The sequence below is a fragment of the Arachis ipaensis genome, chromosome B9 (genome assembly GCF_059453495.1).
Source record: "Arachis ipaensis isolate K30076 ecotype BB chromosome B9, ASM5945349v1, whole genome shotgun sequence".
Taxonomy (NCBI): Eukaryota; Viridiplantae; Streptophyta; class Magnoliopsida; order Fabales; family Fabaceae; genus Arachis; species Arachis ipaensis.
Window position 1 is genome coordinate 82,832,280 of NC_142444.1, and position 10,547 is coordinate 82,842,826.

Here is a 10,547-nt window from a genome sequence, read left to right on the forward strand (position 1 = left end):
AGATCTCAATATCTCCTATAACCCAATGAATTCCCCATTTCTGATTTCCACTTTCTCTTTACATTCTGCAACTCAATTCATGCAATCACCCCCATTCCCTTTTAATTTCAGCAATTTAGCTTCTGCTCTTTAATTCATGCAATTTAAGATTCCGCCATTTAAATTTCTTGTCATTTACGTTTCCCGCCAATTTTACATTCCGCAATTCTCATCTAAATCTTGATTCCGCTCAACTAGAACACACTTCTAATCCGAATTGCTCACTCAACCAATCCTTGTGGGATTCGACCTCACTCTATTATGAGTTTTACTTGACGATAACCGGTGCACTTGCCGGAAGGAATTTTGCCGATCGTGCAATTTCCTAAATCGTAGCATAACAAGTTTATGCGCATCAAGTTTATGGCGCCGTTGCCGGGGATTGGTTTTCGATTGACAATTCTCAAATTGGAAGTTAACTAGATTGAGCATTTTTTTTTGTTTTGATTAATTCAGTACAAGTTACTTGTTGAATTTTAATTTCTGCACTCTGTTACATGCTTTCTTTCTTTATGCCTTTAAATTCAAGCAACTAACTCACTGACTCACTAACTGTTTGAATTAATTCCTCAACTGCTCTAACCATACTCTTCCATTAACCAAGAGTATTTCACTTGTTTGTTGCCTGTGCTGTGTTCTTGTATGACAGGTAGGAGAGGAGAGACATCAACTCCTCCATATACCGAACCAGAGAGGACCCTTCATAGACTGAGAATGGAAGCAAGAGGGAAGAGAGTACTGGGAGAAGAGGAATCTGAAGGAGAATCTGAGGACAATTTTGAGGAAGCTTTAGATCTCAACATGGATAGAGAAGTTCACAACCATGAGAGAGCTGATGGAAACAATGCCATTCCTGAGAGGAGGGTTCTTAGTTCATACATAAACCCAACCTCTGGGAATTGTGGTAGCAGCATCCAGAAACCACCCATTCAGGCCAACAATTTTGAGCTCAAACCACAGCTAATATCACTTGTGGAGAATCATTGTTCATTTAGTGGAAATGCTAATGAAGACCCAAACCAACATCTCAAAAAATTCCTGAGAATTTGTGACACTGTGAAGTCCAATGGAGTCCAGGAAGATGCATATAAACTGCTTTTGTTCCCATTTTCACTTAGGGACAAGGCAGCTAAGTGGCTGGAATCATTCCCAAGGGGGAGCCTAACAACCTGGGATGAGGTGGAAAGCAAGTTTCTGGCACGTTTCTACCCCCCACAAAAGGTCAATAGGCTTCGATCTGAGGTTCAGACGTTTAGACAACAAGATGGTGAAACTCTCTACGAGGCATGGGAGAGATTCAAGGATTTGACAAGGAAATGCCCACCAGACATGTTCCATGACTGGGTGCAATTGCATATTTTCTATGATGGACTGACTTATGAATCAAGGAAGGCTGTAGACCATTCATCAGGAGGTTCATTGAACAGGAAAAAAACTGTGGAAGAAGCCATTGAAGTGATTGAGACAGTGGCTGAGAACGAGTACTACTATGCATCAGAGAGACACAACACTAAGGGAGTCATGGAGCTAAACCATGTTGATACAATTCTAGCCCAAAACAAGGTGTTTGCCAAGCAACTAGCAGAGCTCACCAGGAAATTAGAAACAAAACAAGTGGCTGCAATTCACACACAAGATCAAGAGGAAGAAAGCACTGAAGGAGGTGATTGGGAAGAGGCCAATTATGTAGGAAATCAACAAAGGCAACCATATGATCCACATTCCAACACTTACAACCCAGGCTGGAAAAACCACCCAAACTTTGGGTGGGGAAACCAGCAAAACCAATATAACAAGTCCACATACCAAAACTCCAACCAAAGATCATACCAAGCCACACAAAACACTTACTCTCAACCACCATATCATAGCCAAAATAATCAATCTGCTCAACCTAATCCGAACCAACAATTTCAAGATCAATTAAACAGGATAGAAGGAATGCTTGCAACCATGAGTCAAGACATAACCGAATTGAAAGCTTTTAAGGAAGAAGTGAATTCTAACCTGCAAAACCAAGGAGCTGCCATCCAGAAGCTAGAAAATCAAATCGCTTATTTGTCTAAGCAAACCTCTGGGACAAGCGTTTCTCATGCTGCCAAGGCTATTGCAAGGGAAGAATGTAAGGCCATAACCCTCAGAAGCGGAAAGAATCTAAAGGAGATCTCAAAAGAAACCACAGAGGATGAAGCAAAGGAAAATGTGAGAGATAAGGAACAAGGACAATCTTTTACATCGTCTGCAACAAAAGAAAAAGAAAAAGAGGACCTGAAGCCTTATACACCTAAAGCACCATATCCTCAACGTTTGATGAAAAGTGAAAAGGATGGCCAATTCTCCAAGTTCTTGGAGATTTTCAAGAAGCTTCAAATCAACATTCCGTTTGCTAAGGCAATAGAGCAAATGCCACTCTATGCAAAATTCTTAAAGGAATTAATGACCAAGAAAAGAAGCTGGAGAAACGAGGAAACTGTATTGTTAACTGAAGAATGCAGTGCCATCATCCAGCACAAACTGCCTCAGAAATTGAAGGATCCAGGCAGTTTCCAAATCCCCTGCATCATAGGAGAAGTCATGGTGGAGAAGGCCTTGTGTGACTTAGGGGCCAGTATCAATTTGATGTCTCTAACAATTACGAGAAGAATGAAGATTGAGGAAGCCAAACCAACAAGAATGGCCCTCCAATTGGCAGATCGAACTTTTAAATTCCCTCATGGGATAGTTGAGGATTTGTTGGTGAAGGTGGGAGATTTTATATTTCCTGCCGATTTTGTGGTGTTAGATATGGAGGAAGAAGCCAAAGCTTCAATAATCCTGGGAAGACCCTTCCTGGCTACTGCTGGAGCCATCATAGATGTACAAAAGGGTGAACTCACTCTTAGACTACATGATGAGAAATTGGTGTTTAACGTATTCAAAGCCATGAGCTATCCATCAGAATCACTAAGGGAATGCATGAGGGTGGATGTAGTGGACGTTGCAGTACAAGAAACTTTTGAGAAAACAACAAAGGAAGTGGTAGAGGAGGAGTTCACCAAAGACATAGAAGTTAGTGACATCAAGGCTGCTGAAACAACCATGCCAAACATGCCAGAGATAGTGAAAGAAGAGAAGGAAGCACCAAAACCAGAGCTCAAAGCATTGCCCCCTAATCTCAAGTATGCATACTTGGGTAGTGATGAGAGTCATCCTGTTATCATTAGCTCTGCCTTGAGTCAAGAACAGGAAGAAGAATTGATCAAGGTGCTACAAACTCATCAAGATGCCATTGGATGGACCCTAGCTGATTTGAAGGGGATAAGTTCATCCATATGCATGCATAAAATCTTGTTAGAAGAGGATGCTAGACCATCCATCCAAGCTCAGAGAAGATTGAATCCCGTCATAAAAGAAGTGGTACAAAAGGAGGTCATGAAGTTATGGCAGGCAGGGGTAATCTACCCCATTTCTGATAGCCCATGGGTTAGTCCCATCCATGTAGTTCCCAAAAAAGGTGGCATAACTGTGGTGCCAAATGAGAGGAACGAACTCATACCCACAAGAACTGTCACTGGGTGGAGGATGTGCATAGACTACAGGAAGCTCAATGAAGCCACCAGAAAAGATCATTTCCCACTCCCATTCATGGATCAGATGCTTGAAAGGCTTGCAGGACATGCTTACTATTGCTTCTTGGATGGATACTCAGGCTATAATCAGATAGTAGTTGATCCTAGAGATCAAGAGAAAACATCATTTTTTTGTCCATATGGAGTTTTTGCTTATAGACGCATGCCCTTTGGATTGTGCAATGCACCTGCCACTTTCCAAAGATGCATGCTGTCCATCTTTTCGGACATGATTGAAAACTTTATTGAGGTCTTCATGGATGATTTTTCTGTGTTTGGAGATTCTTTTCCCAGCTGCCTACACCACCTTGCCTTGGTGCTTAAGAGGTGCCAAGAGACTAACCTAGTATTAAACTGGGAAAAATGTCATTTCATGGTCACAGAAGGAATAGTCCTTGGCCACAAAATCTCTAATAGAGGCATGGAGGTGGACAGAGCTAAGGTGGAAATCATTGAAAAACTACCTCCACCAAGTAATGTCAAGGCAGTTAGGAGTTTTTTGGGACACGCTGGGTTTTACAGAAGGTTTATTAGAGACTTTTCTAAAATAGCCAAACCTTTGAGTAACTTGCTTGTCTCTGATACACCCTTTGTATTTGATAAAAATTGCATGCTAGCCTATGAACTTTTGAAGCAAAAACTTTCCTCTGCACCTATCATTGCCCCACCTGATTGGAACTTACCTTTTGAACTGATGTGTGATGCATCAGACCTTGCTATTGGGGCAGTGTTAGGACAAAGGAAAGACAATTTGGTACATGTGATTTATTATGCCAGTAAAGTCTTGAATGCTAACCAAAGGAATTACACAACCACTGAAAAAGAACTCTTGGCAATAGTCTTTGCATTTGACAAATTTAGATCCTATCTCATTGGATCTAAAGTCATTGTCTTCACTGATCATTCAGCTTTAAAATACTTACTTGCTAAACAAGAATCCAAACCAAGACTTATTAGATGGGTTCTTTTGTTGCAGGAATTTGACATTGAAATCAAAGACAAGAAGGGTGTAGAGAACAAGGTGGCAGACCATTTATCAAAGATACCATGTGAAGAAGGAAGCACACAAAGCACACATATAAATGAGTGCTTTCCTGATGAACAACTCATGGTAATTCACAAAGCACCCTGGTTTGCAGACATAGCAAACTCCAAGGCCACTGGGAGTTGGCCGTTGGAATTTAACAAGCATCAAAGGAAGAAATTGGTAAATGATGCCAAATACTTCATCTGGGACGAACCATACTTGTTCAAAAAATGTTCCGATGGCATACTCAGAAGATGCATATCAGAGGAAGAAGGAAGGGAAGTCTTATGGGACTGCCATGGCTCCACTTATGGAGGACATTTTGCAGGAGAAAGAACAGCAGCTAAGGTGTTGCAGTGTGGTTTTTATTGGCCCACTATCTTCAAAGATGCAAAGGAACTAGTGAAGCACTGCCATGAATGCCAGAAAGCGGGGAACCTGCCAAGAAGAAATGAAATGCCACAACAATTCATTCTGGAACTTGAATTGTTTGATGTATGGGGGATAGATTTCATGGGACCCTTTCCCTCCTCATACTCAAATAATTACATTCTTGTGGCAGTAGACTATGTCTCCAAATGGGTTGAAGCAATAGCAACTCCAACCAATGATAATAAGGTAGTCATGAACTTCCTCAGAAAACACATTTTTGCCGTTTTGGGGTTCCAAGAGCAATCATCAGTGATGGAGGAAGCCACTTCTGCAACAAACCATTAGAGGCATTGCTTCTAAAATATGGAGTCAAACACAAGGTAGCCACACCATACCATCCACAAACAAGTGGGCAAGCCGAAATATCTAACAGAGAACTCAAAAGGATCCTGGAAAAGACTGTGGGAACTTCAAGGAAGGACTGGTCGATTAAGCTAGATGATGCTCTTTGGGCATATAGGACAGCTTTCAAAACACCAATTGGAATGTCTCCTTACCAACTAGTATACGGAAAAGCTTGCCATTTGCCACTGGAGTTGGAGCACAAGGCATACTGGGCCTTGAAACTTTTGAACTTGGACAGCAAAGCTGCTAGAGAAAAAAGGATGTTGCAAATTCAAGAGTTGGAAGAATTCAGAGCTGAAGCTTATGAGAATGCCAAAATTTACAAAGAAAGAGCAAAGAAGAAGCATGACAGCAACATAGCCCCAAGGAAATTTGAAGAAGGACAAAAAGTATTGCTCTACAATTCTAGGCTGAAGCTATTTCCACGGAAGCTAAAATCAAGGTGGTCTGGACCATTCCTTGTCACCAAGGTCTCCAAATATGGACAAGTAGAAATCATGGAAGAAAAGTCACAACGAACCTTCATTGTGAACGGTCAAAGACTCAAACATTACTTGGGAGATGTGGAGGAGAAGGACAAGGTTAAATATCACCTCAACTGAGGAAGCTGACCGTCAAGCTAATGACGTTAAAGAAGCGCTTGTTGGGAGGCAACCCAACCTGAGGTAATACCCTTTTGCTGTTTCTTTTATTTGTTTCAATAAAAAAAAAGGTGAAGTAGTTTCTGTGCATTGCAAAGAATTAAGTTTGGTGTTTCACACCAAACAATGAATTCGTGGATCAATAATTCAAAGGGGAATGTGTGACTCTAAGTTTGGTGTTCCACCATAAAGATCAACTGAACACAACAACCTTTGAATTATATGAAAGGAACAACCATTCTAAGCAGTCACAGAAATGCTTAAAACCCTTAGCAGCAACTTCATTCCAGAGAGAACTCAAGGATTCAAAGAACAGAGAAGTAAGTGGGAGACTAAGTTTGGTGTTCACACACCAACTTAAGACTCAGATACTTACCCACACATAATTGAGCTAACCAATCAAGTGCTTGAGAAGCAAGCAACTTCATCACTCTTTGCAGGAAAGGAAACAAGGATCTTAAAACATGAAGCAACAATTAGGAGAAGAAGGAGAAATCAAAGTGTTTCCTGGCAACAAAGAGAAAACAAGGAATTTCACAAGGTGGTATTGTTCCTTGATAATTCTTTAAAAAGGGCAAACAAAAGCATGCTTGTTCTGGTTTAAACTGTAAATGTTGAATCTTTCTGGAATGTGAAGTTTTTAGTATATGAGTGTCTGTTATTGCTTTGAATAAAGTGAATGCCTAGATGTTTGGATATAACTTCACCTTCTTAAACAAGTGCTTGCCATGCTTGTTCTGTTTCCAAAAATAAAAGAAAAGTTTGAACAAAAGTAACTTGGCTAAATTAGTGACAAATCAAGTAGAATTAAGTGGTGGTATGCATGCTTGATTGTTCAGTCAGATCACTGGAAATAGAGTGTAGAATTATCATTTTTTATGTAGAAATTGAAAACTGTCTATGGATCTTGATGAATAAATGTCTTTGGCCATGAAAAAGAAAGAAAAAGAAGAAGAAAAAGCCACTGAAAAAGGGCAACCAAAAAGAAAAAAATTTGAGAAAATAAGCTAGGCACCAATGGTTTGAACTTCTGAGACAAATGCCTGTGGTGTTCATGTATTAAGGATATGCTTGGATGAATAGGTTCTGAGGAGTGTTTCAACACTTGGTAACTTGGGTTAACTAACCCGGGATTATCAACCAAAAGACCATTATCAAGAGCAACCTAAATACAAAACATTTAGTCACACAAAGAGGTACTGGGCACCAATGTCTCAAGAAGAAATGTGAACTAAAATGCCTGAAGTGGATATGTGTAGTGCACTGATAAGAAAAAGAAAATGCCAAAGGCTTGTGCAACACATGACACCAAGCAAACAAGGAGCAAAGGAGCTCTAAGAAAAAGAAAAGAAAAACAAAGAAGAGAAAAGTGCCAAGGACATAAGAATAACAAGAGGCCATAGCAGTGTTTGATGGATGCAATGAAAAAGTGATGATCTTACTTGATAAGTATGGAAAAGTGATGCTGCAACTTTCTGCATAAAACCCTTCTGATGAACTTCAAATGCTTGCTAATATAGCCAATGTAATTGCTTTCTGTTTCATACTTTCTTCTCAAATAACTCAGGACTTGCTTAGGGACAAGAAAGTATTAAGTTTGGTGTTGTTGATGCCAAGGCATCTTAGGCTAGTTTCACTAGCATTTTTTTGATAGTTTTAGATGTTTTATGCATTTTCTTGAGCTTAAAGTAACCAAGAATGGTTAAAAGAAGAACAAAGCAATGAACCATCCAAACAGTATGATTTTGATGCAAATTCCATGAGTTTTTAGTTATATTACTTGAATGCTATGAATGGAAGATTTCTCATGAAATTTTGCAAGACTTTGATGCAATTGTTTGGATGATTTCAGGGAAGAAGAGGCTAGGCAAGGAAGCAACAAAGTCAATAAAGGAAGCTTGAATATCACATGTGGAGTTTAAGTTCCAGTTTAAGCCTAAACTGGAGCTTAAACGCCAGAATCATGAAGGCTAAGAAATGCTGAAACTGAAGTTTAACCTCCAGTTTAACCTTAAACTGGAGGTTAAACGCCAGAATGAAAGTCTCACCAAAGAAGCATTCCACGTTTAACCTCCAGTTTAACCTTAAACTGGAGGTTAAACGCCAGAATGAGAATGCCAATCAGGAAGCATTTCCACGTTTAACCTCCAGTTTAACCTTAAACTGGAGGTTAAACACCAGAAATGGGAAGTGCACCAGGGAGCCAGTTCCACGTTTAAGCTCCAGTTTGACCTTAAACTGGAGCTTAAACGTGTTCGACCAAGTTTTCTCCTCCAGGGTTGCTTTCTCCATTTCCACGTTTAAGCTCCAGTTTAACCTTAAACTGGAGCTTAAACGTGTTCGACACCTCCAGGGCTACCTTTCTCAGCTTCCACGTTTAAGCTCCAGTTTAACCTTAAACTGGAGCTTAAACGTGTTCGACCTCCAGGATGCCTTCTTCCATTTCCACGTTTAAGCTCCAGTTTAACCTTAAACTGGAGCTTAAACGTGTTCGACCTCCAGGGCTGCCTTTTCTATCTCCACGTTTAAGCTTCAGTTTAACCTTAAACTGAAGCTTAAACATGTTCGACTAAGTTACCCTCCAGGGCTGCCTTCTTCCATTTCCACGTTTAAGCTTCAGTTTAACCTTAAACTGAAGCTTAAACGTGCTTCCACAAAAGGCATCACTGGAAGTGTCTGGCGTTTAAGCTACAGTTTAAGCTTAAACTGCAACTTAAATGCCACTCTTGGAAAAGGTTTCTGGGCCAACAATATTGCGGTTTAAGTTAGTATTTGAGCACAAACATTAACTTAAACTTACTCTGGTATGAAACCCAATTGAATATCATGGTTTATGGGATTGGGCCTGAAGGATTGATGAGTCTGAAAGTTCAATTTATTGAGTCATGTGTCATTATTTGATTATCACTAAGTTGGCTCAATGAATGTTACAGATTTTGGATCAACAGCCTCATCAAGATTATGGATCATAAACCCAAGGCAAAAGGAAAGCAGGGAGAGGCCTCAAAGCCCAAGAAACACAACAGAAGCTCAATATAGAAAGTGTATAAATAGGATAGAATTTAAGTTAGGAAGGACTTTTACTTTTTCATTTGGCTAGTTTTCATATCTTTGTAATTGAATTCAGAGCTATGACTCACTAAACCCCCTTTCATTGGGTTAGGGAGCTCTATTGTAATTCAATGAATCAATAATAGTTTATCTTCTTCTTCAATCTTTTCTCTTGAATTTTGTTAGAAAGCTTCTCGATCTAATTCCATTGGGTAGTTGTCTTGGGAAAGAAACTACCCATAATTGGAATCCTTCGGAACCTTGGGAAAGGAATGGAGGATTCATGCTAGAGAAGCTTTCTCGCAGTGAATTGGATTGGGGTTTGGATGGATATTGTGACATGTAATCCTACCAAATTGTGGTTCATGAAACTGTGTGGTATAATCAGTGATCGAGCATCATCTCTTCTTATGAACATTTAAACCAAGGGATTGGGAATTTGTTCGTTTTTAGAGAGAATTGGTGAGCCAAGGGATTGGGATCCAATCATATAAGATTGCCAAGCAAAATTCAATGAACGCATTGGTTGAGGAAGAGATAAACATGTTTTGATTCGGAGATCTCAATATCTCCTATAACCCAATGAATTCCCCATTTCTGATTTCCACTTTCTCTTTACATTCTGCAACTCAATTCATGCAATCACCCCCATTCCCTTTTAATTTCAGCAATTTAGCTTCTGCTCTTTAATTCATGCAATTTAGCTTCTGCTCTTTAATTTTCTTGTCATTTACGTTTCCCGCCAATTTTACATTCCGCAATTCTCATCTAAATCTTGATTCTGCTCAACTAGAACACACTTCTAATCCGAATTGCTCACTCAACCAATCCTTGTGGGATTCGACCTCACTCTATTGTGAGTTTTACTTGACGATAACCGGTGCACTTGCCGGAAGGAATTTTGCCGATCGTGCAATTTCCTAAATCGTAGCATAACAAGTTTATTGATGCGCATAAACGTGTTATGCTACGATTTAGGAAATTGCACGATCGGCAAAATTCCTTCCGGCAAGTGCACCGGTTATCGTCGTCAAGTAAAAACTCACAATAGAGTGAGGTCGAATCCCACAAGGATTGGTTGAGTGAGCAATTCGGATTAGAAGTGTGTTCTAGTTGAGCGGAATCAAGATTTGAGATGAGAATTGCGGAATGTAAAATTGGCGGGAAAAGTAAATGACAAGAAAATTAAATGGCTGAATCTTAAATTGCATGAATTAAAGAGCAGAATGTAAATTGCTGAAATTAAAAGGGAATGGGGATGATTGCAAGAATTGAATTGCAGAATGTAAAGAGAAAGTGGAAATCAGAAATGGGGAATTCATTGGGTTTAGGAGATATTGAAATCTCCGAATCAAAACATGTATATCTCTTCCTCAACCAATGCATTCATTGAATTTTGCTTGG

At 39.7% G+C, this 10,547-nt stretch overlaps 1 non-coding gene across 1 annotated transcript; it reads right to left on the reverse strand.

Annotated features, from left to right (window-relative positions):
- Window positions 1-1,266: 1,266 nt before the first annotated feature.
- Window positions 1,267-1,370, reverse strand: LOC148545234 (small nucleolar RNA R71). Its single transcript, XR_015901930.1, has one exon. It is a non-coding gene; the product is annotated as a small nucleolar RNA R71 (small nucleolar RNA).
- Window positions 1,371-10,547: the final 9,177 nt, after the last annotated feature.